This window comes from Cydia fagiglandana, chromosome 21 (assembly GCF_963556715.1).
Source record: "Cydia fagiglandana chromosome 21, ilCydFagi1.1, whole genome shotgun sequence".
NCBI classification, from domain to species: domain Eukaryota; kingdom Metazoa; phylum Arthropoda; class Insecta; order Lepidoptera; family Tortricidae; genus Cydia; species Cydia fagiglandana.
The window spans coordinates 14152212-14158774 of NC_085952.1; the positions used below are offsets into that span (position 1 = coordinate 14152212).

The 6563-nt window shown below is 43.0% G+C and overlaps 1 long non-coding RNA gene across 1 annotated transcript; it reads left to right on the top strand.

The window, feature by feature from the left end:
- Positions 1 to 3030: 3030 nt before the first annotated feature.
- Positions 3031 to 6184, top strand: LOC134675086 (uncharacterized). The gene is made up of 3 exons (XR_010099691.1): positions 3031 to 3104; positions 4381 to 4478; positions 6130 to 6184. It is a non-coding gene; the product is annotated as an uncharacterized LOC134675086 (long non-coding RNA).
- Positions 6185 to 6563: the final 379 nt, after the last annotated feature.

Consider the following 6563-nt stretch of genomic DNA (forward strand, 5'->3'; position numbering starts at 1 on the left):
ACGGGAGAGGTTGCAACTTGGCCGGTGAACTTTTATACATTAACCGGGTAACATCATAACGCTAGTTAGTATACAGGGGACTGTCCATAAATTACGTCATCGATTTTTGACGATTTTTGACCCCCCCCCCCCTCCTAAAATCATCCAAAAATCATGCTTCAAATCAAATGACCCCGTTTCCTCCTACGTCTACCATCGTCTACCCACTAAAATCATCCAAAAATCATGCTTCAAATGACCCCGTTTCCTCCTACCTACGTCTCCTACGGCTACCATCATCCAATGTCCAGACCCCCCCCCCCCTAATTTGAAATGACGTAATTTATGAATAGCCCCCAGGTTGTTTATTTAGTCATCTGCAATATGTAATTTACGGGGTGAATATATAGGTTATTATAGTTAGGTATACTCCAGATCTTCGATTATCCTAGTTTTTATAGTTTTCCCTTTATGTGGCCATTAAACCCTAACTCTGTACCAAATTTCAGCTCTCTGAGTTTATGGAAAGTACTAGTTCTATTCTGATGATCATAAGTGAGTGTCATTAATTGCGAAACTTTGCTTTCGCTTAACTTCGGAAGTAAATGACCTACAGACTTGAAATTTTGGATTTTAAGTATGTGATTATAGCTTACTGGATGACGAAAATTTCTGCGTTCTGGTCTTATCCAGAGGTTCTCAAATAGGGGCCTGAAAATGCGGCGAAATGGTTCCAGTAAAGGAAGGTTCGGCAGTGTTTGCTTCGCGCTCGACTTGGCGCAGCATCATACCGAGCAACTTTTACTGTGGTACCAGCCCCGAACTCGCAAAAAAGACCGAATGTTATAAGTCGTTGATTATTAATAAATATATTTCATATTTACATACGCTACACCAGCTAAACCTCGGGCCTTGACAGCCTCGCAACGCTCAAGATTAAATTTTCGATCAACTCGCTACGCACGTGGTTTTTGTATAATAACTTTGCCTCCATGTAAAACAAATTACTATTAATGAGACGCAACGGATAGTTGTTTGGTCGGATATCCGGTATCCGGCCTCCGAATATTCGGCCAACAGAACTATACCTACATTTCGGTTTTTTAGGTGCGCATTCTGCAGGTTTGACCTGTTTCCCAGTGAAAGTTCGCGCGGACTCATTTCTAGGTTCATAAATGAGTGCGCATGCATGTCAGTGGAATGTTTAATTTAAATTGTTTTAAAATAAGAAACAAATACGATTATGATCAAAACTGTTTAAAAACTATTTAAGACTGTTTATTAAAATTTCTTTGTAGTTTTACATGTATGTAAAATGTATAATTATGGTGTAAACAATATTTACTTAGGTACTTACTTATCTACTGTTTCTGAAATCCAATTAGTTTACTCCGAAATCAAGCAATTTTGCTATCCGGTATCCGGCCGGATAGTAAAATAATGGCCGGATAGGCCGGATCCCGGATAGTAACCGAATATCCATCTCTACTATTAATGAATTACTTATAACTTGGCAGATAACCGCGCGAAACAGGCGCATAATGGAAGACCTATCCACAACAGATAAACCAGCCCTCAGAAATGAAACGTGAGACACATACCTACGCATTTATATTAACAAAACAACATTTTAATTTGGCTGAGTGCTACTTGTTTGATTTATCCCATCCAGATGATAAGGAAATAAAAAAAGAAAATAAAAGTTGGTAGCGGTATCCGAATCTGAACTATCTCTTCGGTCGTTTCCCATGAGGCATAGGACTAATAGTTGGGTATTTAGGTCACAACGGTTGCACTTACGTTTCGGGTCCATCGGGGATCCTTCTTTAGGCTCGAGTGCTCGCGACGGCTGCACTCCGTGCACTGCGCGCGCCGCCCGCTTCCCCGCTCATTGCGCGCGCGCTGATGGCTCCTCTACGCGGTGGGCCAACGCCGGCCACTCCAAGGGACGCATTTATGCGTTATGGCTCCTCTACACGATGGGCCAGTGCCGGCCACTTCAAGGGACGCAGGCATGCGGTAGAATGAGATAGCAATATCACTTGCTCCCTCTAACGGATAGCTGCGTCCCTTGGAGTGGCCGGCGCTGGCCCATCGTGTAGAGGAGCCATGAGATGGCGTAAGCGGGGGGCGCGGGGCAGTCCGCAGCCCAAGTCGTGAGGAGTAGAAGCTCTAGTCTCTAGTAGGGCGGCCGTATCGACTGAAGTCTAGTACACTGTACTCACTGTATCCACGCGATCGTCAGAACCAGAACCCGAGTGGAGACATTTTATTGAATTGCAAGTGGCACTCATTCCCCCACCGTGCGGGTAAAATTCCGCAAGCTATTGGGTAAGAGTAGGTACGTATGTGGGGTAATTGTTCGCATCAAGAAAATTTCAATGGAATGGTCAATAAAAGTTTAACGAATATTTATGAAATTCTCTGATCAATATCCACGTACTAATTTTATACTGAATAATGCTTGAATAGTGCATCTAAACTTGACTTAAATGAGCGATAGCGGTCATAATTATACATCAATAATGCGACGTGTGTTGAACTGCTTTCATTTTGCGTCCGCAGCTCACGTGGTTCCAACGTATCAACACAAAGGACATCAAATCCAGCTAATACGCACTTCGCTCCCATTACTTTTGCCGGCGAACGGCACACCGCACCGTACTCTTACCCCGAATGACTCTATGTTAAATATGTGCAGTGCTAACCCTTGCATTTTCAATAAAATTTCACCACTGATAACGGGGTCTGGTCACAACACACTTCCCGCATGAGTGTAACCTTTGTGATCTAAATATTTAAAAATGCGAAGAAATGCTGCCAGCATTCTTGGCACTATGCCCCAGGGGCCCTCTTTGGACATGAATGTTAGGCATTTTTTTTAGGTTTAGTTTTAGATTTGTAGGTAGTTTTAATTTTAGAGCTCCGGCCCGGCCCCGCCCCGGTCTAGCGGAGTCATCCTTTACTTGGTGTTGTATGATACCTACTTTAATTGGCGATTTGTATGATTTTATCAGCAGTAAAGGTGACACAGAAAAAATCACGAAACCAACCACGAAACTATATTGGAACATTTCTCACGAACGATGCGACTACGAGAGGATTCGCTGTTTGAGGGCACACGCGTAAGTACGGTCACAGAATAAATAATAGTACTAAGTACAGAAGACGCACTCTCTAACAAAAGGCGTCTGTTACGATCAGCACAGATATGGCCGCTAGGTGGCGACAGCGCCACGCGCGGCTTATGGCAAACCCCAAAATTGGGGCCGAACGGATGTACTTTTAGCTACCTGTAGCAAAGCGACGAAATCGTGCTGTGAGACACGCCTGGAACGGTCTACATATGGGCTAAAAGAATAGATAGTATACCTAGAGGGGTCCTGTCATTGTGAATTTTGTAGTCACTGTAAGTAAATTTACTGCCATCTATCGACACGCGACTAAAACTCAAAATGAAATTATCAAAAAAAAATATATTATGGATATAATTTTATAATTTTTATATCATTTTGATCCATGTTAATTCACTCATATTTATGTGTTAAAATTGTTAAATACGAATCGGTGTCGTTACGCCATCTAGCCGAGCATACGCTAAAGGTGTGTGCGCCATCTATCCGAGAATGACTTTTTCTTGAATTGAATTGAATTCCGAGGCACGTTTTTTCCTTAGACTTTATTCATCTTATACGAAGTTACATATGTCTTTGATATGGGGTAAAGGCTCAGCCATGCACCAATAGTCTGCCTTTCTTGCCTATTTTTGGCTGTAAATAATATCTCCTTCGAACGATATTTTGCAATTACATAAAGCACCTACATATTTATTTATTTGATTTAGTAGCTAACTAAGTACTAAGCTGATCGATATCGGTATCGGTATCGCCGATTGTTTACTTACACCGGTATCAAGTATCGTTACATCCCTAATATATACACATATCGTTACATTATATCAAAGACGCCTGTACCTAATATAAACCGACCAAGTAACGAATTAGCTATACCATCATATTTAACAAACAAATTTATGACGTTTGGCAACCTTCTTATTTTGGCAAATATATTCCGACACTGCCGGGCATGCATATTGTGAAGGGTGGTATTCTATCTGTCCAATCTTGGTCCAATGTGTATTTGCATCTCACATTTTGCTTAATGAGAGGGTGAGACGCAATGCATATTGGACAAAGATCTTAAACAAGTAGAATACCACCCGAAGAGAAAAATAGGTTGTCAGGAGGCTCCGGGACGTGACCGGGCCGGGCTCGCACCGTGCCACGCCCGAGCCCCGGTGATCACGTGATGCTCTCCATAGAAAACGACGCTCCGGAAGCTCCGGCCCGGCCACGGCCCGGTCTAGCGTGAGTCATCCTTAATGATAATGTTTTGTTTCAGTACCGGAGCAGTTTGCGCTCGGACGCTTTATTATAATTACTACACCTTCCCTAACTATTGTGTGCTGGAGTACCATAACTGTATCGGCAGATACGAAGGTAAACACCTGGGCCTGGGCCGGGAATTCCCGGTTCTCGCCATACAAACTCAGCACCGGGTGCAATCCCTAGTTACCTCCCTGTCACACTTACGTACGAATTTACAAGTGCGACAATGAGGCAACTATTGTGTGCTGGAGTATCATAACTGTATCGGCAGATACGAAGGTAAACACCTGGGCCTGGGCCGGGGATTCCTGGTTCTCGCCATACAAACTCAGCAGCGGGAGCAATCTCTAGTTACCTCCCTGTCACACTTACGTACGAATTTACAAATGCGACAATGAGGCAACTATTGTACGCTGGAGTTTCATAACTGTATCGACAGATACGAAGGTATAGACCGACCGCTTAAATGAGTCCTCGCCTGCGCGGAACGGGGCCAACGGGGTAGGACGACTAAGGGCGGCGGGGAAGGTGCGGGCGGCAGGCGTACCATGCAGGCGGGGACTCATTTAAGCGGTCGGCATATAAACAGTTCTTTCTTCATTGAATCTTATCATCAAATTTGACGACCGGTCTGGCCCCAGTGGGTAGTTGCCATTCCTGTGAAGCCGATGGCCTTGGGTTCGAATCCCTGTAAGGCAATTTCTTTGTGTGATGAACATAGATATTTGTTCCTGAGTCATGGGTGTTTTCTATGTATATACCTAAGTATTACCTACCTACTCTCAACCCCTTCCCACTGGCTGCCAGTGCTTTCTCGGATCGCTCCGCCGGACTTGAGAAGGAAAGAGGCCCTGATGCGAGAAGCGGCAAAGATCCAAAAGAACCCAGCCCTACCAATTTATGCGGAGTTTCTGAACCCAGCCAACTGTCGCTTGAAATCTAGGAATGCCCCTTACAGTATCTTCAAGGGCCTTGTCGGTAGTTGTTTCAACCTGAAGCGTGAGTGGTCACAGTCGTGGAACTCATTGATGGCGGGAAAGCTGGGCTCCGGAATCACCCCAGGTGCCATAATCAAAGGATCTGACCTCCCAAGACGGCACTGGTGCAACCTCAACAGACTTCGCACTGGCCATGGTCGTTGTGCTTACTACAAACACCGCTGTGGATGGGTGGAATCCCCGGCTTGCATTTGTGGCGCGACTGTACAGACAATCCAGCATATTATAGAGGATTGCCCCATAACGCGCTATGCCAACGGACCTCCTGAAGACCTGATCGTCCTTAGCGACGAGGTCACCAAGTGGCTGATTGGACTTAATCTGTGTTTATAACTGTTGTTTTCTGTTTATCATACCATGCCATACGATTAAATAAATAATAAACCTAAGTATTTATGGTCCCATAGTAAAAGTAGCTCAGTTTAGCGAGTAAAATCAAGCCCTGGAATTAAAGCCCCATGGTCAGACACATACTGTATATTTAACATTTGTCAAGAAAGATTACGGCTTACCACAGATACGGTTTATTTTAATCTCTATGGTGACCTCAATCTATCCGTTAAGGGCTCTACAGACCTTGCAATAAATAGGACGCAGTTTTCGATCCTTTGCCGACTAGTGAGATGCATTCAATTGATCTAACTTTTTTTATCGAACCGCAAGTTTTTAGTTCGGGCCGAACTACTAGTATAATAATTATGTTTTATCACCTAAAAAATACACCTGTATAGAAATAAAACACTTAACTTTGAAATAAATTTCAGGTATTTGGACGATCGCTTATATGGGTATTTGTACAGAATTGAATTTAGAAAAAGAGGCTTACGTTGGTAAGTACATACAAGTATACAGGGTGTCCCTAGCCATTGGACAAAGCCGAAATGTAGGTACATGTGCATCTACATTCCAATGAGGTCAATGACCTTTTGCCAAAATATTGTAAATACTGTAAATAAACGCCATATAAGTTAACTAGATTGTTGTTAAGTGAGTGTAATTGTAGTTTCAGTGTATTATTAGCATAACAGTCGGTATTACGTTTTTTTTTTTATATTTTGGAGCAACCTGTATGTGTTAGTAGCACCTGAGGTAATAAATAGTATGAAACTTTCTTCGACCTTTTTATTATCTTTTTTATTTATGACATTAATGAGATTCTGACTTTTGACAAATGTCATAATTGCGGCACATTTTCAAA